At 39.2% G+C, this 23,801-nt stretch overlaps 1 long non-coding RNA gene across 1 annotated transcript; it reads left to right on the top strand.

Moving 5' to 3' along the window:
* Positions 1-14,273: 14,273 nt before the first annotated feature.
* LOC107782158 (uncharacterized) lies at positions 14,274-21,481 on the top strand. Its single transcript, XR_012694547.1, has 3 exons — positions 14,274-14,699; positions 19,532-19,596; positions 20,119-21,481. It is a non-coding gene; the product is annotated as an uncharacterized LOC107782158 (long non-coding RNA).
* The last annotated feature ends 2,320 nt before the right edge of the window (positions 21,482-23,801 follow it).

Raw genomic sequence — 23,801 nt, 5'->3', positions numbered from 1 at the left:
GGAAATCAATCAAATCAGAATCAATATAGACCCCACGGAAATTTTAATCAACCACAAAGGCCACCCCAACAGGTAGAAGAAAGTACAAATGATTTGTTGAAGAAATTGTTGCATGACAATCAACAACTCAGAACTGATTTCAGAAATCTTGAAAGGCAAATGGGACAGCTAGTTGCAAATCAAAACACCTACAGGTGCTCTTCCAAGTGATACAAAAAAAAATCCACAAGTTAGTGCAATTACACTTAGAACTGGAAGGGAATTAGAAGAAGTTCCAAAGAAGAGAAAAAACAAGCCTATACCTGAGGGTGAATTGATTCCCAAAGCAACACAGGAAGAAAACAAAGATGATACAGTTTCAGTGCCTGCGAATGTTCCAAGGCCACCACCACCTTCTCCACAAAGATTGCAGAAAAAGAATGATGATCGCATGTTCAACAAATTGATCCCTATGTTGATTCAGATTCAATTGAATATTCTGTTGGTAGATGCAATTCGTGATATTCCAAAGTATGCCAAGTACATAAAATATATTGTGGCTAACAAGAGGAGATTGACTGAATTTGAAACAGTTGCACTTACTGAGGAGTGCACTTCAAGGGTCCAAAATAAGCTTCCTCAAAAGCTTAAGGATCCTGGAAGCTTTACTATCCTGTGAGAATAGGCAATGTTGATGTAGGCCATGCACTTTGTGATTTGGGAGCAAGCATAAATTTGATGCCATTGTCCTTGTACAAAAAATTGGGTTTGGGAGCTCCAAAACCCACCACTGTGATGTTGCAGCTAGCAGACAGGTCCATAGCTTACCCGGAAGGGATGATTGAAGATGTGCTGCTAAATATTGGGAATTTCATTTTCCCGGTTGATTTCATTATCTTAGATTTTGAAGTAGATGAAAAAGTTTCTATTATATTGGGAAGACCTCTCTTGGCTACAGGTGATGCTATAATTAAAGTAAGAGAGAGAAAAATGATCATGAGAGTTGACAACGAGGAAGCTATTTTTAATGTATACAAAGCAATTCAACTTCCTCGCCATTATGAAGAATTGTCTATGATATTTGTCATGGAGATGGATGAGCAACTTATTGCCCCAAGTGTATATTTGAAGGATTCTTTAGAGAAAGCAATTGTGTTGTTCGAGAGTTTAGAGATTAATGATAAGGTTGAAGAGATGAAACATATTTTGAATGCATCATGTGAATCTATGAAATGTTTAAATCCCTTTGAACCTTTGAACAGACCAAATGGTCCTCCTACGAAGCCATCAATTTAAGAAGCTCCAAAATTAGAACTAAAGCCTTTACCTTCTCGCCTTCATTATGCTTATTTGGGTAGTTCTGATACGTTACCTGTTATTATTTCTTCTGACTTGTCTGAATTGCAGGAGGAAAAATTGCTGAGAGTACTACGTGAGCGAAAAGAGCAATTGGGTGGACAATGTCTGACATAAGAGGTATTAGTCCAGTTTTTTGCATGCATAAAATTCTCATGGAGGAAGGACACAAGCCGAGCATAGAACAACAACGCCGCCTAAATCCCAACATGAAAGAGGTTGTAAGAAAAAAAAATGATTAAATGGCTTGATGCAGGTATTGTATTTCCAATCTCTGATAGCAAATGGGTAAGTCCAGTCCAATGTGTTCCAAAGAAAGGAGGAATGACCGTAGTGACAAATGAAAACAATGATCTGATTCCCATTAGAACTGTTACTGGGTGGAGGATTTGCATAGATTATAGAAAATTAAATAATGCCACCCGAAAAGACCATTTTCCTCTCCCCTTTATTGACCAAATGCTTGATAGATTAGCTGGGCAAGAATACTACTATTTTTTGGATGGTTACTCGGGATATAATCAGATTGTTATAGCCCCAGAGGACCAAGAGAAGACCACATTTACATGTCCCTATGGGACATATGCATTTAAAAGAATGTCATTTGGTCTTTGCAATGCACCTGCGACTTTTCAAAGGTGTATGATGGCTATTTTTACTGATATGGTTGAAAGATTTGTGGAAGTATTTATGGATGATTTTTCTGTATTTGGATGTTCTTTTGATTAATGTTTAATGAATCTTGACAAGTTACTTGCTAGGTGCGAAGAAACAAATTTGGTACTAAATTGGGAAAAATGTCATTTCATGGTAAGAGAAGGCATAGTCCTAGGGCATAAAGTATCCAAGAATGGATTGAAGGTAGATAAAGCAAAGGTGGAAACAATTGAAAAATTACCTCCACCGAAATCAGTTAGAGGCATTCGCAGTTTCTTGGGCCATGCAGGTTTTTATCGTCGTTTCATTAAAGATTTTTCAAAAATTTCATCTCCTTTGTTCAGACTTCTTGAGAAAGATACATCCTTCAAGTTTGATGATGCTTGTCTGAAAGCATTTGATGAGCTGAAAAGAAGATTAGTTACTGCACCAATTATCATTGCTCCAGATTGGAAACTTCCATTTGAGTTGATGTGTGATGCAAGTGATATAGCCATTGGAGCTGTTTTGGGGCAGTGGAAGGAGAAATTTTTTTACTCCATTCATTATGCGAGCATAACTCTTAATCCAGCTCAAATGAATTACACTATTACTGAAAAAGAGTTGCTCGCAGTAGTATGGGCATTTGATAAGTTCAGGTCCTATCTAGTGGGAACCAAAGTCATAGTTTACACATATCACTCAGCTATCAGGTATTTATTTGCAAAGAAAGATGCTAAGCCAAGGTTAATCCGATGGGTTCTTCTTTTGCAGGAATTTGATTTGGAGATTCGAGATCGAAAAGGTACAGAGAATCAGGTTGCAAATCACTTATCCAGGCTGGAAAATCGAGGCCATGTCACTGAAGGAGAATCAATCAAAGAAACATTTCCTGACAAACATTTGCTAGCCATCACTTCGGATGAAACCCCGTGGTATGCTGATTATGTGAATTTCATTGCAAGTGGGGTGACTCCACCAGAATTCACAGCTGATTATAGAAGAAGATTTTTACATGACGTGAGATTCTACATGTGGGACGAGCCTTTTCTATACAAGCAATGCGCAGATCAATTGGTAAGAAGGTGTGTACCTGAGGAGGAGATGAATGCAATATTGCATGACTGTCATTCTTCTCTGTATGGAGGTCATCATGGTGGAGACAGAACTGCACAAAAGGTTTTGCAATCAGGTTTTTACTGGCCAAAATTGTTTAAAGATGCACATGTTTTTGTTAAAAATTGTGACAGGTGTCCAAGAACAGGTACAATCACGAAGAGGAACGAGATGCCTTTGCAAAATATTTTTGTAGTAGAGCTCTTTGATGTCTGGGGAATTGATTTCATGGGACTATTTTCATACTCTAATGGTCACAGATACATTTTGGTTGCAGTCGATTATCTGTCTAAGTGGGTGGAGGCCATTGCTCTCCCTACTAATGATGCAAAGGTAGTGGTAAGTTTTGTAAAGAAGCACATTTTTACACGCTTTGGAACTCCAAGGGTGTTGATAAGTGATGGAGAAACACACTTTTGCAACAAATTGTTGAAAAATGTTCTAGCAAAATATGGGATAAGACACAAGGTTGCTACTGCATACCACCCTCAAACGAGTGTTCAAGTTGAAGCGTCAAACAGGGAGGTAAAACAGATTTTGGAGAAAACAATGAGTGCAAATAGGAAAGATTGGTCCGGTAAGTTAGAAGATGCATTGTGGGCTTATCGAACTGCATACAAGACTCCAATATGTACTTCTCCGTACATGTTGGTTTATGGAAAGGCGTGTCATTTACCCGTTGAGATAGAACACAAAGCTTATTGGGCAATCAATAAGCTAAATATGGATATGGACTTAGCCGGTGAAAAAAGACTGCTACAACTCAATGAACTTGATGAGTTTCGGTTGCATGCTTATGAAAATGCCAAGTTATATAAAGAAAAGACCAAGAGGTGGCATGACAAGCAGATCCAACATCATGAGTTTGAGCCGTGTCAAGAAGTTCTCTTATTTAATTCAAGGCTAAAGCTTTTTCCTACAAAGCTTAAGTCCCGTTGGGCAGGCCCTTTCGTTATGGTAAGTGTGAATCCTCATGGAACAGTTGAATTGCGGGATATAAATTCAAGTGGTACATTCTTGGTGAATGGGCAGCGAGTAAAACACTATTGGGGTGGTGATATTAAACGTCACAAGACCTCGATAGATTTGGTTGATGCATAATGACGTGTTGAGTCGTGCCGCGACGTTAAATTAGGTGCTTGTTGGGAGGCAACCCAATGACTAACATCACTAACTTTTAATTGTAGTTTAGAATTATTAGATTTTATATGTATAATATTTTTAGTCAGGTGCAAGCATGAATTTGGCATAAAATCAGTGTACAATGATGTAGGGGTGAATGGTGAGCTAAAAAATCGAAAAATATGCTAACTCTGTGAAAAATTGGCCTACCATGTCACATGGGGAGTCATGCCACACACCGCGCCAGGCAAAATTGCACAGATGAGGCAGAATACAAAATTGTCGGAAGCTAGGATTTTTGGCCTACCGCGCCGCGGGGTGCGCCGCGGCAGGCCAGTTTTATAAAAAAAAATTATTGCTTAAATCCGAACCCCCCTCCCTTTATTTCATTATTTCACTCCCCAAACTCTCTTCTTCTCTATCACTAAACTCAAGCACCCCAACCAAACAAATTCATTCAAAGATTCATCCACAAATCCTTCTTCTTCTTGCAAGATAAGTATTCTCTTCTCTCTTTTCCTTCAAACTAGTAGTATTTCATTTTGTATTTCTTTCTTATTTTCAAGTATATTTGTATAAACCCTAGCAAGAATTGTGTTCATAATCTTCTTTTAGTTTCTTTTGTTAATATTGTTAAAAATAGTATTAGAAACTTAGCTTGTATATTCTTTTTGGGGTTATGGAGGATTTGAAGGTGTGTTGAGGTGAAATGAGTTGAGTTTCTTGTTGAAGATTGTTAAGGAGTGTACTAATCCGAAAATGCATATAAGAAAGTGAAAATTGTGTATTGAATATTATTGTGAAGATGTGGTGATGTTATAGTTGTGATGAGAGGCATATTGGTGTTGTTGATATGGTGATTATGCCTCTTTGAAGTTGAAATTTTAAGAATAAAAGACATGCTTACAATGTGTTTGTTAAAATGTCTAAGTGACATAAAATTGAGTAATGTTGCAAATTGAGAAACAAATTGCATTGTGAGATGTTATTATTGATAATAACTATAACATTAGGCCAAGCCATGATTTTTTGCTTTCTTTATGTAAAAATGAGATGTAAGATTCATGCTAATGTGCCTATGTAGTATATTTTGTATATAAATTTTGAATTTTGTAAAATAGACAAATTTCTTTTTATGTTTATGATTAATATTAATTTAGCTTGTAAAATCTAGCTTAGTTTTTTATTTTTATTTTATTTTTAATTGTTGCAAGTCTCTTTAATGATTGAGTAGGCCGATAAACATTATATTATTCTAATTGAAGAACAGGGTAGTCTGAATCCCTATTATACATGCTAAGTGTCAACATGATATAACATAAGTGTGGGGTATTTACTCCACTTGCTCTTAAAATAATTTTGTATATCTTTAACTAATATATCATGTTGTGTAGGTAAAATGTCTCGGCGCCCAAGAAAAAGATCAAACGCTGGCCTATCTGAGGCTGCATCTACTAGCCGACGTAGAGGTAGAAGGGCACCACCTCCGGCACCAGTGGAGGAGGAAGAGGAACACTTTGACCCTGATGCAGATGAGGTGCTAGAGTGAAAATATGGCATCAGGGCTATTCCAGCCCATACAATACAATGGTTCCAATCCTTCGTCCCTGCTGTGCCACCAACCCCAAAAGTTGCCATAGATGAAGCAAAGCTTGCCCGTAAGTATAATACCATATATACTAACATTCGAGCTTTGGGTTTTGAAGGGTTGTTTCGCCAAGGTGATAGTGTGAACATCAACTTGGTAAAAGAATTTTATGCCAATTGGCAACCAGGCGGTGATTTAGATGCCATCTATCAAGTCAGGGTCAGAAATAGAGTGATCTCATTTTTGTCAAAGGTCATAAATCAAATAATGGGTTTCACTGAACATTCACATAAGCTATTCCAGAGGTTTGTGCGTAGACCAGATTACCCAGACATCCGCAGACAGCTATGTGGTGAAGATTCCTTTGCCTTGTGGACTAGAGATACAAATGAGTGTCACAAGGAAATGAAAAAAGGAACATTCTAGCGTCCTGCACGAGTCATTTTGAAGATAATAAATGCCAAAATCATGCCAACACAAAGTAATACAGACGTATCAAAACGAAATGTTTGCTTGATTTATGCATTTTTAATAGGAATGCAGGTGGATCTTGGGAAAATTATGCTGGAACACATGTCAAAGGTGAGACCTTTTCGGGGACGCCGCCTACACTATCCGAGTATGATTACTCGGTTATTGCGTGTGCACTTCATTGAAGAATAGTATCACTATGATCGGCGGATAGAAGTAACATATCCTATTAGGGCGCTTGATGTCACGACTGTGATAGATCCGCCTGCAGCTGCACTTAACCCCGATCAAAGGTTTGTCCGGGTGGAAGAGACTTTACAGATATTATTTGCTGACCTGCGCCTTCGCGCTTCTAGAGGGGAAGTGAACTTGGAAGAGTTGCAACAAAATCACCCTTTATCTCCTTTCACACAACAGTGGTTAGGAATGGCTCAACATGGACAAATCCCATCGGATGAAGATGTGAACTCTATTCCCTCAGATGACGAGGAATATTTGCGCACCTTTGAGGATGGCGATGCTTAGTCCAATGGCCTCAGGGAGTCTTTTCTGATCTATTTTTGATCTTTTCGCATTAGGGACAATGCAAATTTTTTAAGTGTGGGGTGGTTGGCCCCTATTGTAATGTACTTACTTTTATATTTTTCGTATTTTGTTTGATTGAGTTTAGTTATTGTTTGATTTTGTTTAGTTTGTTAAAATTGCTTTTAGTTTGTTTTATTAGATTATAGTGTTGATAGATAGTAAGTAATCCTAATTTCGGTATAGATCCCTGCTGGATTTTCTTGTTGAAAAATAAAGTCGAAATTCGAAAAAAAAATATATATCCATCCATCAGAAAAATTCGAAATTTTTGAGTTTGCAGTTTTTGTTTTGTTTTATTTTCAGTTTAGTGTATGCTAATTTTGGTTTAAATTAAAAAATTTCCCTTGGTTTTTCTTTACACTACGGTTCTTTTCCAAGGGTGTATTTGAACCGGGTATAGTGTAATTTTTTTATTTCAATTGAATAAAAAGCTCCAAACTTACTGAGTTAATCTCCTCAAATGCACATGCTTTAGAAGTTATATGTACCTTATTTGTGATGTTCAAATCTCAGTTCTTGATTCTAAAGTAAGTGCCTTAAATTGTGTATTTATAACTATGCTTAACTGCTTTGACTAGAGAGTCAAGAAAGATCCAAGCTTGAATGAGTTGTGTGTCAATGTGTGAGTGAGGTTGTTGAAATATTCTGTGCGTAACAGTTGATATCCAGAACTTGCCCTCAAGTGTTTTGCAAAGCGAAATAGTAGCATTATTCAGTTTAGGAGATGATATAAGCATTTCTTTGTTGAACCAGTTTGATGATTATCTCCACCTAATTGTATATATCTTAGTCAAACCTGTTGAGCTGTTAATCCTATTTCTTTGGCATCCGCATTATAAACCTTACCAATTTATGTAAATATATCAGTTGTTGGAACCTCTATATCTTATGAGCACTTAGTCTTGTTTTAATATTGTTAAAGTTGAGAAGAGATTTGTTGGTTTATATATATATATATATAAGAGTGAAAAATAATTCATATATGTATATATATGTATATATATAGGGGGTGAATTTTCAGTAGGAATATTCCCTAACTTATGGTGCTTAAAGAAAAAGGGATTTGTTGTTAGTATGAAAAATCTCAAAAAGGTTGGAGATGGTTTAACATAAGAGTAATGCTGAAATTGTGAAATGAAATGGTGTATATATGAAGTGCTCAAAGAGATGTAGCTACTACATTTTATATTTATCACACCCTTCCTAATCCTGCATTACAACCAATTAAAGTCCTATTTGATCCTTGATTGAATAAGCTCAATTAGTAGAGTATTACACTAGGGGCAAGCATATGGTATGTCATCTGTTGCACATGAATTTCCATTCTGAGAGTGAGTTAGTTCTTCCTATTTTGAGTTCCTAAATATTTGTGAATAATATGCTGAGAGGAACTAGTCTATATTAATTGTGGGAGGTCACATGATTTGTGAAAGCAAGGAAACGTTTTGACCTTTGTGTTAGAGTAAGTGAGCAAGTTATGAAAATGCGTGGCACTTGTGAGTCATGTCTTGAGGTTGAACTATTATGAATTGGTACTTAAGTATCGGCATGTGTTGTTAGAGAAATTGTTTGATAAAAAGGTCATCCTTATGTGAAATGTAGGTCAATTGCTCGAGGACGAGGAATGGTCTAAGTGTGGGGTGTTGATCATAGGCTTAAAACTCGTGTTTTAGTTATTGTAACAACACTTTAATTATTGCATTTTACAAAGGTTTGAGCTTAAATAATAATGAATTGTATTAAATTCATGCTTTATGCCTTGCAGGAAGCTAATTCGACTTAAGAAATAAATTTGGGATGAATTTGACTGATTTTGGGCTTTGAAGTCTGAGTAAAAGCTAAATAAATCAAGTCGACATCGTGTTCGGGGGTCGCAAAGAAGGCCCGGATAGCAAAACAAATGAAAAAATGCAACAACACAAAATATTGCACTGCCGCACCGCGGGGTGCCGCAGCAGTGCAAATATTTTCGCTGCATTGTTTTGCTCCGTTAAAATGCATTCTACCTCTGTCCAATCCATGTATGCATCGCACGGGGCGCCGCGGAGCGCGCCGCAGGTGTGTAAAAATCACAAAATTATTCTATTTCGGACTAAAAAGGGCATACTTGTCAAAACCCCTTCCTACACGATTAAAAAGGCAAAAACAGTGCCATTATTGGGGGAGACCTGTTTTTGGAGAGAAAAAGAAGAAGGAGATTCATCTTGAAGAAGAGAATCAAGGAGGAACATCAACATGGAGCAAGGATTAAAAGTGTTTTTCTAAACCTTCTCCTAGTATTTACTCATATTATGTTTAAGATTTTTATTGTTGATGTTTGTATAATTATGAGTGGCTAAAAACTCAAATATTCTGGGGTTATGGGTATTAGATGATTATGTTGTTTGAAGCTTAAATTGATGATCTTGAAATTATCGTTAAAGGTTGTTTATTTGATTCTGCTGTTAATTATTTTACTGCGTAGCTAACAGTGAAATATTATTTACGAATCTTGAGTTAAACTTGAAAAAGGAAATTCTTGATTGCATATAAAATTAAATAGAGCAAGATCTGGATCCTGGGCATCGGGTGAAATATTCGCGATTAAGATAGAACTATACTTAATTGCATTGTTTGGTTGAGAAATAGGATTTGTAAATTCATTTGAGTTAATATTAATACCATAGAAATATAGATATTAATTTAACTTGAATAGGCGCATAAGAAATCGACAAATTCTTATGGGTATTATTAACCCTATAATCAATAACCCAAATAATTCAATAAATTATTTTTAAGCTAAAAACGTAGGATGATCTCTAGCAAGCCCATAACCCCGGGATATCTCTTTTATTAATTGTTAAAAGAAAAATTCATAAGTGGCGTAGTAACTTTGCATTGTATTATTGTTTGTCTACTAGTTAAATTGTAAATTGGTTATTTGTGTATTTTGTAATGAATTAGCTTGAATCGATGATTGTTTGAGTTTGCATCAGTCTATAAGTTGATCACAAGTCCTCGTGGGAATGATACTTTACTTATTACTATATTACTTGAAGATCGCGTACACTTGCGTCATTGTTTTGGTCACAATAGTTGTGCAGGGATTGCAAGGTTATCTCGGGTGAGACCCTCGCAACCCAACATAGGCTCTTGGTAATGGACGTTGGTATTACGATAAGGAGGAAGAAGAGGTATGCTCGTGGTCAACCGAGGATTAGGTGGAGAGACTTAACTAAGGATAAAGCCCAGGAGTTGGAGGGGAGGTTATCGGCTATGGGAGCATGGAGGAGTAGTGAGGACGCCAGAGCTATGTGGGCTACGATGGCGAACTGAGTTAGGGAGGTGGCAAGAGAGGTGCTAGGGATTTCGAAGGGTCACTCTGGAAGGCACCAAGGCGACTGGTGATGGAATGACATAGTCTAAGGCAAAGTGGAGGCAAAGAAGGAAGCGTATATGAAGTTGGTAGGGAGCACATGCGAGGAGGAGAGAAGAGCGAATAAAGAGGGGTACAAGGTAGCAAGAAAGGAGGCTAAGCTAGCAGTCACGGAGGCTAAGAATGCAATATTTGGCCGACTGTATGAGGAATTGGGGGAAAAAAGGCGGGGATAAGAAGTTGTTTCGATTGGCTAAAGCGAGGGAGAGGAAGGCTCAGGATTTGGATCAAGTGAGGTGCATCAAAGACGAGGAAGGTAGAGTCTTGATGGGGGAGTCCCAGATTAAACAGAGATGGAAGATGTACTTTTAGGGTCTTCTAAATGAGGAAGGGGACCGTGATATAGTGCTAGGGGATCTGGGGCATTCAGAGAGTCTCCGAGACTTTGGGTATTGTAGGCGTATTAAGTTGGAGGAGGTCGTGGGGGCTGTGCGTAAGATGAGTCGGGGCAGAGCGACCGAGCCAGATGAAATTCCGGTTGAGTTCTGGAAGTATATGGGTAGAGCAGGCTTCAAGTGGTTGACTAGGCTATTTAATGTTATTTTTAGGACGAAGAGGATGCCAGATGAGTGGAGGTGGAGTACAATGGTTCCATTGTACAAGAACAAAGGTGATATTCAGTGTTGTAACAACTATAGGTGTATCAAGTTACTAAGTCATACCATGAAAGTTTGGGAGAGGGTGGTGGAGGCGAGGGTGAAGAAGATAATGTCTATATCTGACAACCAGTTCGGGTTCATGCTGGGATGTTCGACCACTGAAGCTATCCATCTTATTAGGAGGTTGGTGGAATAGTACAGGGATAGGAAGAAAGATCTGTACATGGTGTTTATTGACTTGGAGAAAGCATATGACAAGGTCCCTAGGGAGGTGCTATGGAGGTGTCTGGAGGCAAACGGTGTGCCGGTAGCTTATGTTAGAGCGATCAAGGACATGTATGATGGATCTAAGACTAGGGTAAGGACTGTGAGTGGCGACTCGGAGTATTTCCCGGTTGTTATGGGGTTACACTAAGGATCAGCGCTTAGCCCGTTCTTATTTGCCTTAGTAATGGATGCAATAACACACCATATTCAAGGAGAATTGGCATGGTGTATGTTATTCACTAATGACATAGTACTGATTGATGAGATGCGGGACGATGTTAATGAGAGGTTGGAGGTTTGGAGACAGGCTCTCGAGTCTAAGGGTTTCAAATTGAACAGGACTAAGACAGAGTACCTAGAGTGCAAGTTCAACGTCGAGTCGAGGGAAGTAGGCATGGATATGAGGCTTGGATCACAGGTCATCCCCAAGAGAGGTAGTTTCAAGTACCTTGGGTCAGTTATTCAAGGGGATGGAGAGATTGACGAGGACGTCACTCACCGCATAGGAGTGGGGTGGATGAAATGAAAACTAGCATCTGGAGTCTTATGTGACAAAAAAGTGCCATCGATACTCAAAGGTAAGTTTTATATGGCGGTGGTTAGACCGACCATGTTGTATGGGGCAGAGTGCTGGTCAGTTAAGAACTCTCATATCCAGAAGATGAAGGTAGCTGAGATGAGGATGTTGAGGTGGATGTGCGGGCACACTAGGATAGATAAGATTAGGAATGACGATATTTGGGAGAAGGTGGGTGTGGCCTCTGTGGAAGACAAGATGCGGGAAGCGAGGCTTAGATGGTTCGGGCACGTGCAGAGGAGAAGCCTGGATGCTCCGATGAGGAGGTGTGAGTTGCTGGCTTTAGTGGGTTCGAGAAGAGGTAGAGGACGGCCTAAGAAGTATTGGAGAGAGGTGATCAGGAAGGACCTGACACGATTGCAGATTTCCGAGGACATGGCCCTTGATAGGGAGGTTTGGAGGTCGAGCATTAGGGTTGTAGGATAGGGTGGGAGTCGAGCTTCTCCTCCTCCATTCCGGGGGTGAAGCGAGTTTGAGTAGGTTGGTCCTAGACAGGCTTGTGGTTAATGTAGAGTTCACACTAACCTTACTGTTTTCCATAGCTCTAGACCTTAATTGTGGGTTATGGTTATTGCATGTCATCTATTTTATGGTTTTTAGGATGTTGTCATTATTTTTATGGTGTATGTTGACGTTACTGATGAATTGTCTTTTCTTGTTTTCTTGTTTTATTTGTATCTTCCTGAGTCGAGGGTCTATCGGAAACAGCCTCTCTGCCCTATTGGGGTAGGGGTAAGGTCTGCGTACACACTACCCTCCCCAAACCCTACTTAGTGGGACTTTACTGGGTCATTGTTATTGTTGTAGACTCAAAAAATAAATTTTTGATTTTGTAGAATGTCTAAAAAAAATCCTTATTTGTTTGGTTGCATTTTTAGCTTAATTGCATTATTAGGAGCATTATAAAATCATAGGAAAACTACCAAAAATGTTTTTGATTTCATGTTTTGCATTCCAATCGCATTTTAGGAATTAAATACATTTCAAGTGCATTTATCTAATGATATATATATATATATATATATATATACTTTAATTACTTTTCATTTTTTCTCTTTTAGTAATTTTAGTTTTGATTTAATTAAGTGTGTGTTAGTTTAGTTAGTTAATCGTTTGATCAATTAGAAATTCGGGTGGTTAAATTAATTGTGAAAAAGTTAATTCAAATTAGAGTATTAATAAATTGGTAAAATGAGAATTAAACAAAGGTGTGGGTTTTAAGTCTTATAAATGGTTGGACCAAAGAATTGGCAGCCCACAAAGATCCGCCCCAACCCAAGCCCTATATCTTGTCCATAATCTCCATTAAACTAAACGATGCCGTTTCATGTTCGTTTAATCTCCATAATCCATTAATCCAATCCTACGGTTGAGAACTAAAGTCCCAAACTTCTTAAAACTGTCTAAGACTCATTTCCCTTACTCCCAATTACTTTACCAATCTCTCTCCTCACCCTTTCTCAACCTCAGCCTTAGACTGCCGCCGGAAATCATCCATGGCGGCGGCCCATCGCCAAACAGCCCTAAAATATCACCCCATAATCCCAAGCTTCCTCTTATCACTATTCTATCGTTAATTTTCCTCAATTTCCATTAGAACTCCATGAATTACAGATCTCAGAAGGTCGAAAAACCCTAAGTTTGTCCTTTTCTATTTCCCTTCAATCTCGGCCTGTTTGAACCCAAGATAGATCAATCAATTGCTTTTGATGAGAGAAATCAATTGATGTTAGTCTTAGTTCATATCACAGCCATCGGAGTCTGTTCGAGTCTTCTACTTGGCCATTTAGTCCTTGTTGGTGTTTACTTATTAGGTATATCTCCCTCCCTTTCGTTTTAATTGCCTGTTTAATTGCATATAGTCATACAGTTTAGTTAAGCTAAGTCAGTCATGTGATTTGATTTAGGTTACTCCTTTCCTGTTCATTCACTTTGGTTAAGTAATGAATATTGATCTGTCGTTAAATTACTAATTAATGATTTACTGCTTAATTGGCTATCAGAGTTGTTATTTGCTTATTTGGATTTGAGTTAATTATAATTTGAAGTAGGTTTTAGGATTTGTTTGGATCATTGTTTGATTGTTTGTTGAGTTCATTCGAACATATACACTATTTTTCGTTTGGCTTTAATTTAGAAATGGGCTAGATTTTTGTGTAACTAGTGTAGGTCCATCAATTTGAAAGATTGGGATAATGGGGATTGAGAATTCTCGTGGAGTCTGTACACTTTGACCTAGGGTCACATGACCCCAGGTCCATAAAATTAGGTCCTTAGGTAAATATTCAGAGTTTCAAGGGGTATTTAGGGGTTTAAATCAAAAGAATTTCACATAATTGGTTGGAAGGTTCTAGAAGAGTGTGGAAGGGGTTAAAACAATATTAAAATGATGAAGAAAAGAGTTAGGTCATGGGATTTGGGGTGTAAAAAGGAAATGCGAAAGAGTAAAGGGGCTGGAAAAGTAGGAAAAGAATAGATGACGGACAGATGTCCAAATCTGTTAATAAAAGATGCTGAAAATGAGAAGACTATTTGAAAATGGACAGCTATCCAAATTTATTGAAAAAGGATGCTTTTCTCCTTATTTTTAGGGCTGACATTCCTAGATACTTCCCTAAATTTTTGTGTGTGTATCTAACGCCCCTACACTCTATAAGAGACCACATATTTTTCCTCTCTCACACACACACTAATTCTCTGCATTGCTCTCAAAGAAAACACTCTGAAAAAATTCATCCTCTGCATTGCTCTCAAAGAAAACACTCTGAAAAAATTCAGTATAAATATAGGAAAAAACCAAAAAAAAGGAAAAAAAAAATTATTCAAGGCTGTTTTTCTAAGTCCTACTCTGTTACTGCAAATTCTGGATTTTATAGCTTTTGGAGTTAATGAAAATTCATTGTATTGCAGCTGTTCTGAGTTCTGCTGGATTTCTTCATTTTCTCTTAGCCTTTATTTGGCTTTTAGTTGATTCACCATGTTGTTTAGGTATTTTCTCATGATTCTGTACAATGATTTTTATTTCAAAGGAATGTTTGTTTATTTCTTGTTGGCCTGTTGTTGTGTTCTCAGCATATTTGCTCAAATCTATGAAATGACTAGTTGATTTCTTGCTATTGAATTCTTCTGTTATGCAGATCTGGTCTGATTGTGATGATATATTTGTGTGTTTCAGTCTTATAGGTCTAGCATGCTAGCTATAAAATGCTGCTTAGTTTGTTTTTCTTGGGTTGACCTTTGTATTGTCGGTTCACCACTGATGTTGATCTACCTTCTCAAATAACGACATTTTTTTAAATGAGATTACTAATAATAGCTGAATTAAGCCTAATATGCTGTCTATCTATTGAATTACTAGAATAGCCAAACTGATTTACGAAGAGTAACCCAATGGCTATGTCTTTGTAAATTTGGAAGTAGCTTAAAGAGAGTAAAAATGGTACGGGGCGCCCTATTTAGTCGCCCCCATTTAACCTATTCCCATTTTTTTAAAACGTTTTAACTTGTACTCACTTTTTAAAAAAGTTCAGCCCCCTTTCTCCTCCTCTTCCTTCTGCTGCTGTTGGTGCTGCTATGAAACTTCAGTTCATAGAGATAAACTTTCTGCTGAAAATTAACGTTTGATGCTTATGTACTTTGACCAACCTAATAACTTCCAAACAAATAAATACAGAAAGCTAGCCACAATTCATCTTTGTAGTGAGCTCATTGTCTTCAAGCACCTTCAATACAGAATGCTAAGGGATGATAGCAAGAGAAAACAACATAATGGACCTCGCAAAAGAAGAAACTCCTTTGTAGTTTACACCCTTTCCAACTCAATGTTGTGTTTGTCTAATTGGTCCTTCAACTCCTTCCTCCAATTTTGAATCAGTCTCTTCTACTTGGTTATAAGCTTAGTATTTGTTTTCAACTCTTCTTCCATTTTTGCAATCTCCTATTCTTAACTTTTGGTTATAAGCAACAAACGTTAAGAATGTTGAAGTTCAACAATATAAACAAAAACTTCAACTTCTAGAATGCTGAAGTTCAGCAAAAACAAAATAAATTTCACCCCTAAAGTTTATCACAAACATAACAAAGCTTCAGCTAAAATATGCTGAAGTTTAGCAAATATAGAACAAAACTTCAGCTAAAACATGCTGAAGTTCAGCAAATAGAGAACAAAACTTCAGCTAATAGAATGCTTAAGTTCAACAATTACAAATAAAAACTTAAGCAAATAGAGAATAAAACTTCAGCTACTAGAATGCTTAAGTTCAGCAATTACAAACAAAAACTTCAGCCAACACTTGGTTCAACAATTTTTGCTACTTCAGGCCCGTCTACTAGAATGCTGAAGTTTGCGTGATTGCCTTTGCTACTTCAGGCCTGTATGTCTGAAGTCACGCAAAAAGTGGATACGCTTGCAATTTTTTTCGCAAAGCGGGTATAAGTTAAAACGTGACCCAAAAAACGGGTATAGATGCAAATGTCCCTTAAAGAGAGGAGACCACACTAGAAACATATTTCATCAAGGAAGTTCATAGAATGAAATCTTAGAATTAATTAGATATTATTTCTGTATAACGTAGGGCATTGTATTAATTTTGTTATATCTTCAGATTTTATTGCAATCAGCGCATGAATATAGCTCCTTTTGATTCGTTAAAGATAGATTCCAAACTGATCTTGTAAACACATGTTTAACTTCTCGTAATTGTTGTCATGTTGTATATTGGGCCAGAGCCTCTGTTTCATTCCTTATAATGATTTGTCATCTGTCTTGGGCCTGGCTACACTCAGGTCCGCATCTATAGACTATGTCAATTTGTTTATTTAAGCTTAAATATTGGGGTTCGTCTAATGGGCTATTCAAAGCAGAGTTGCTAGGCCCAGTTATTGACAAATAAGGCCCAAGATGAACCCGCCTTTTAATTTTTTAGTTGCTAAATATTAGGAATCAGGACTTCGATTAAGCCCCAATTCGTAGGTTTTAACCATAACGATACTGCTTTGAAGATTGAATGGTTTTATTTGTCCCCAGTCAAGTTAGTAGCTCCTAATAACAAACCAAGGTAGCTTCTCGAACGCCTAATTGGTTGGTTTTCCCTATTAGTTTGATCAAAGTTATAAAGGGATTTAAACAAAGTAAGAAAATTCGAGTCTGCGTTAAATTAATCCAGTAGGGAAACACCAAAGCTGCATTTGATCCTTTGAAATAGATAAATATTCCCCAATGTAAGCTTCCATAATTCTTGGGCTTGTGCAATAATCTCAAACTAGTTTTAGGAAAAATAATTCATAAATATCGTAGTTGTGACGACCGACCAGTCGTCTCATGAGTTACTACTCCATTTCCCCCATTTTTGCTTCTTATTGCTTTGTCTAATGGTTCTATATGTGATCGGGTTGATTGGTTCGGGTTCGGAAAGGATTTGGTAAGGTTTGAGACACTTAGTCTTTTTTGAGGAAGCTTAAGTTGGAAAAGTCAACCGGATGTTGACTTATGTGTTAAAGGGCTCGGATGTGAGTTCCGTTGGTTCGGTTAGCTTTGGGAGGTTATTTGGGACTTAGGAGCGTGATCGGAATGAGTTTTGGAGGTCCGGAGTGGATTTAGGTTTGAATTGGCGAAATTGGATTTTTGGCGATTTCCGGTTGATAGGTGAGATTTTGATATAGGGATCGGAATGGAATTCCGAGAGTTGCAGTAGTTCCGTTGTGTCATTTGGGATGTGCGTGTAAAATTTCAGGTCATTCGAACGTGGTTTGGTTGGGTTTTTGATAAAAAGCGTAATTTAGAAGATTTTGGTAAACTTAGGCTTGAATCCGATGAGTTTGGTTGATTCAGTGTTGTTTGAGGTATTTTGAAGATTGGTATAAGTTTGAACAAGGTTTTGGGTTATGTTGGTGCTTTTTGTTGAGGTCCCGGGGGCCTCGGGGTGATTTCGGATGGTTGTCGGAGAGTTTGGGAAATTTGAGAAGCTGCAGATTTTTCTGTTATGATATTTCCGCACCTGCGGATTGGGGATCGCAGGTGCGATGACGCAGATGCAAGGAAAGGACCGCAGAAGCAGTCAAGGAGGAGAAGGGCAAGAGCCGCATATGCGGTTGGCTGAATGCACCTGCGATAGCGCAGGTGTGGCTACTTGGTCGCAGATGCAGTTTTGGACCATTAAGTGAAAACCGTAGAAACGGCTAATTGACCGCAAATGCGGTACCGCAGATGCGGTATCTGGGCCGCAGGTGCGGAATCCCTGGGCCAGAAGGTATATATTGTTTTCTTCGTGAAATTTTGCTAAGTTCTCCATTTTTGAAGACGGGAAAGAGGCTAAGGCAATGGATTTCAAGAGAAATCAAGGGATATCAATTGGGTAAGTTCCCTAAGCTTCATTATTTGAGTTTATGATCATTTTTTCATTGTTTAATCATGGTATTAGTGGAGATTAAGGAAGAAAATTAGGGATTAGGGCTTGAGATTAAAAGACTTTAAAACGAGAATTTGAGAGGTCATTTGGACTCGGATTTCAGTATTCTTGGTATGTATGAACTCGTGGAAGGATAAGGATTCCCTTGATACAATTTTATCGAGTTTCAAGCCGTGGGCCCGGGGGTCGGGGTTTGGCCAATTTCGGGATTTTTTGTATAATTTGATTATTTTCGCTTGGGCCTCATTCCCTTAGCATATTCTGACGCCGTGATTCTGATTTTGGATAGATTCGACGCGAGTGGAGGCCGACTTGAGGGGAAAAGGCATCGCGTAGTAGTATTTCACCGGTTTGAGGTAAGTAACCATTGTAAATCTGGAACTGAGGGTACAAAACCCCGGTATTTGACTTGTTTTGATAAATGTGATGACGCACATGCTAGGTGACGTGCGTGTGGGGGTGCACCGGTAGGGATTGTGACTTGGTCCATCCCGTAGCGACTATTAAGCCACGTATTTGATCAGAAACCTTATGATATTCCGTACTTAGTCATTTATACTATTTTGTGGGCTGTATGCCATGTTTGGGCCTTGTGCCGACCTGTTGAGACCTTTAGGGGCATTTTTACTGTTTTTTTTCCTTTATCTACTTGTTTGAAAGCATATCCTCAGTCATGTTTTACTGTTTATTATTTAAAACTTATTTTATCACTCTACTTCTTAAATGTGAGGACTGTTTGGACTGAGTTCCCTAATTTCTACTGTTGTGCCCGAGAGGCTACGAGGTTAATGACTGAGAGAGGTTGAGAACCTAATGGTGAGGATATTTATATATGTATGAATTATTGATCGGGCTGCACGCCACAACAGTACTTATATGGATCGGGCTGCACGCCGCAGCGATATATATATTGGATCGGACTGTGCGCCGTAGAGATATGACGCTTGGGCTATAGGAGCCCCTCCGGAGTCTGTACACCTCTAGTGAGCGTAGTCGAATATAAAGTATGGATCGGGTTGCACGCCACAACGGTTATATGATGATTATTATTATGAGGTATTAATGAGCCTGAGTGCTGAGAGTGAGTACCGAGTGATTGAGAAGTTGCCCGAGAGGCCATATTCTGAGTGATATCATGCCCGAGAGGCCCGGTTATGATAATTTCACTGATTTCACTCTTCTTTTAAAATAAGCCTCTGTTGAGAAATTGCTCAGTATATGATTTCAAGTATTTAAACTGAAATTGATGATTTTTATGACAGAACTGGTTTTAAACAGTGGAGTTTGATCTGTTATCCTGTTGTTTATTTATTTATATGATTTTTAACTGCTTGTCACTACTTTCAGACCTTATTTACTTTTGTTACTTACTGAGTTAGCGTACTCACATTATTCCCTGCACCTTGTGTGCAGATCCAGGTGCCCGAGCGGCAGAGTGAGGATCCTCAGCTTATTAAGAGTTTGCCGGAGATTGCGAGGTAGCTACATGACGTCCGCAACCCTGCTTTTCTCCTTCCTATCTTGTTATTTTCCGTATTTTTAGACTTACGATGCATTAGACAGTTGGCTGTGTATTAGAGGCTCTAAACTCGTGAAACCATATGTTTGGGCTGTGTTGTCTCATGTTCTATTGACTTCCATATATTTTAGTTGTTTTAAACACTTATTATGAAAATTTGGTATTTAAACTCGTGTTAGAAAATGGTATATTAATAGAAAAAGGGTTATGATCGATGTTTGGGTTGGCTTGCCTAGTAATGTGATAGGCGCCATCATGATCGGGTATTCGGGGTTGTGACAAGTTGGTATCAGAGCCTAGGTTACATAGGTCTCGCGAGTCATGAGCCAGTTTAGTAGAATTTCGCAGATCGGTACGGAGATGTCTGTATTTATCCTCGAGAGGCTGCATGACCTTTAGGAAAAACTCCATATTCTTGAAATTCTTGTCGTGCGAATCTGTTGATCCGAGTACTAAACTTTTATTTTCAATTCTCTCACAGATGGTGAGGACACGTGCTACCGAGCAGGATGGATGACCACCAGTACCACCAGCTGGGGCCACTAGAGGCCGAGGACGCGGTCGAGGCCGTGGTAGGGGCAGAGCAGCTAGGGCAGCACCTGCAGATCCACCAGCTACCCCAATTCCGGATCGGGTCCCAGTTGTGGACACTACAGCAGCACCAGCTCAGGCACCAGCTGTGCCAATTGTGATTCCAGGCCTTCAGAAGGCTTTAGCTCAGATTTTATCAGTGTGTACCGATTTGGCTCAGGCGGTCTCAGTTACTACGGTCGCAGCTACTTCTCAGGCTGGGGGAGGCACCCAATCTCCCGTTTCTCGCACACCTAAGCAGGTTGTGTAGGGACTTCAGACATCGGGGGCACCTCCAGCCCAGCCGGTTGCACCAGCTCAGGAGTATGTGGTACCAGTTATGCCGAACGATGAGCAGCGTCGATTAGAGAGGTTTGGTAGACTCCAGCTTCTGACCTTCAGTGGTGCAAAGGGAGAGGATGCCCACGGTTTCTTAGATAAGTGCTAGAGGATGCTTCGTATAGCGGGTATTCTGGAGACCAGTGGTGTAGCATTAACTACATTTCAGTTTTCTGGGGCTGCCTTCACTTGGTGGGAGGCGTATGAGAGGCGTAGGCCTGTTGGTGTAGCGCCCCTTACCTGGCAGCAGTTCTCTGTTCTCTTTCTGGAGAAGTATGTGCCACAATCTTGCCGAGAGGAGCTGCGCAGGCAGTTCGAGTAGTTGCATTAGGGAGAGATGACTGTGACGCTGTATGAGATGCGGTTCTCTGAGTTAGCTCGTCATGCGGTCTGGTTAGTTCCCACAGATCGAGAGAGGATCAGGAGATTTGTTGATGGCCTCACATATCAGCTTCAGATTCTTATGATTAGGGAGAGGGTGATAGGTGCTACTTTCAAGGAGGTTGTTGACATCGCCCATGAGATTGAGTCGGTTCTTCACCAGGAGTGAGAGGAGAGGGAGGCTAAGAGGCCTCGGGGATCTGGTAGCTTTAGTAGTGCTCCTTCGAGGGGTCAGTTCCAGTAGGGCAAAGGCCGTCCATGTAGGCAGACTCAATCAGCTCGCCCAGGTTATCCTGGGGCATCATCGGGTCATGGTTCTCACAGTTCTTGTGAGCACGTGATTTTTGCTTCACGGAAACTACTCCAAAAGAAATCGAAAAAGAAATAAAACAAGTAACCTTCGGGTACAATTTTGAGAATTTGTGTGACATTTTGATATTGTTCTGTCCATAAATGCTTGCCTTGTTATAGTTAAAGATACAAAAATACATGTTGCATGCATTTAGGAAAAATGGTATATTTAGGAATTAATTAACCATTATTTGGTTTTAAAAGCGAAAACCACAAAAAATATGCATTTTTATTCTATTTATTGTCATGGTAATTTTATTAAATGTTTTAATTCGTGCGATAATTGTTGTTAGGTGTTAATTAATATTGGGGTAGTTTAATTTTGGTTTTTAGGAATTTTGTTTAATTATAACGAAAGAAAATACCGGATTTGGGCCAAAATTCAACTGAAAATCAGGCCCAAACCAATTACAACGACCCAGTCCAAACTAGATCTCAAGGACCTCCCCAAATGACGTCGTTCTAGCCTATCAGATATGGACCGTTGATCAAACAGATCTAACGGTCCAGCTCACCTCCCGTCTAAATTGAAACGACGCCGTTTAGGTGCGTCTAATCAGAGCCGTTCATTTCATTTAATCCAACGGACTCAAACCACCCCCAGATGCCCGACCCATTTGGCCCCGGACCAGCCCGACCTCCTTTTAAGTGGAACGACACCGTTCCCTTTAAGTGAAGGGATCCTGGCCCTCGATTTCACCTGATCCAACGGCCAGGATCCATTTTCCCCCTCCGTATATAAGGCCCCACCCCTTTACCCACGCCTCCAAACCAAACCACCCCTCGCCTACTGTGCACCATCATCCCAGAGACGAACCCAAACCCCCCGTTCCAAACCCTAGCCGCCACCATACACTTTCACCGTAAACCCGGCAACCACGACGCCGGTGACCACCAAAATAACACCCCTGATGCACCCAACCACCCTGAACACGAATCCATTAGCAGCTTGCCTCGAATCATTCCCCATCGTCTCGAATCTTTGTTTGAAGATTCGAGCAAAACCCCGATCTACACCAACCCACCCCAGATTCACACCGGTCAATACCCTGGCTTCACTCGTGACCAAATCAAGTTTGGTTTGGTCCGAATCTACCCACAAACCCTCAAGCCCCAAATCGGACTGTTCAAACCCTAGAGCACAAGAACTTTGGGAATCCGACCAGTTTAAACGGAGGGTTGGGGTCTAATAGACCTTAATCGAAGTGTTCTCGATTGAGAACACCTCGATTAAAGTCTGTTCGACCTCAAATGGTTAAATCCAGTCAAAACTTGGGTCGTTTGTTGTTGAGCTTCCAGAGTGAGTTTTCTTTTTCTTTTCTGTTTCTTGTTTGAATGTTGTTTGAGTTTGTTAACATGTTTAGTTAGTTTGTTGATATTTCTGATATGTTCTTTCAATTTCCTCCGTCTTCGTAAGACCTTTTTATTTGGTCGACTATTCTTCTGTTTATTGTTAAATATGTATGGTGATATACATACTCGATTTGATCAGTGTCGTCAAGTGTTCCATTTATGCTGTTCCTCTGTTTTGTGCAAAGTTATCTGAAGCCATTTGGGACCCTGTTCATATTATTTGTTTATCGACTGATTGTTCTATGTTATAATTAGTATAGTCGATTAGATAAACGTCGTCGATTAGTTTTACAAGGCTGAATGTTCAAATGGTCTGTTTTTGATAAACCTCACATGTTTGATCAAACCATTGTAATTTAGCTGATTATTTGAATTTAGCTATGAATGGTTTATGGTTGCAGTGAACTTAGGAAATGGTTAGAAGTCAGTCTTGGGCAGTTGTTGAGTTTGAACTTCCATAAGTTCAAACTTTAGGTTGCTGAAGCTCAGTTTAAAACAGTAATAATCAGGGGTTAAAAGGGGTAGTTTGGGGTTTGAAAAGATCAGAAAATGGTCAGTTTAAGTTGGGCTGACAGTAGGGTACTGAAATATGATTAAACTAATACAATAGTGGGGAACAAAACTTGATAGCATGGGGTAATTGAATATTATAGTCTCCCCATACCTCCTGGGTACAAAAACCCATGAGAGGGCTGTCAGGAGGATGGGCATTGTCGATTAGTTTAAAGGGGTAAGGGCTGAAGGGATCAAGAGAGCCTGGTGCTTGCCTACTTTGCTTATAAATAGGTTGGTTTTAGAACAAAAGGCGACAGTTTTGTTTGCTGGCTGGACAGTTTTAAGTGTTGATAGAAAATAAAAGCAAAAACAAGGCTGTTCTTCCAACCTTTAGAGGATAGGCTGTTTCAGAGTAATAGAGAGCTAAGAGTGTGCTGGATTTTTGAACATAACAATCAGAAGCTACTGCTTTTCTACATCTGCTTCCTTCTCTGCTTAGCCTGTATTTGTTTTGATGCTGCTGGGGTGCAAACTGGGTCCTTTACTTGTTGAACACTGTTTCAGTTGAGTGTTCTTGGCTTTCTGTTGGTCTGAAAGTTCACTGGACTTCTGTTTGGTTTAAATCTGTTGCTGGTTCCTCCTACTGGGTATTATTGGATTTTGTTTTGCTGGGTT

This window comes from Nicotiana tabacum, chromosome 8 (assembly GCF_000715075.1).
Source record: "Nicotiana tabacum cultivar K326 chromosome 8, ASM71507v2, whole genome shotgun sequence".
Taxonomy (NCBI): Eukaryota; Viridiplantae; Streptophyta; class Magnoliopsida; order Solanales; family Solanaceae; genus Nicotiana; species Nicotiana tabacum.
This window is presented reverse-complemented; position numbering and strand designations above follow the sequence as displayed.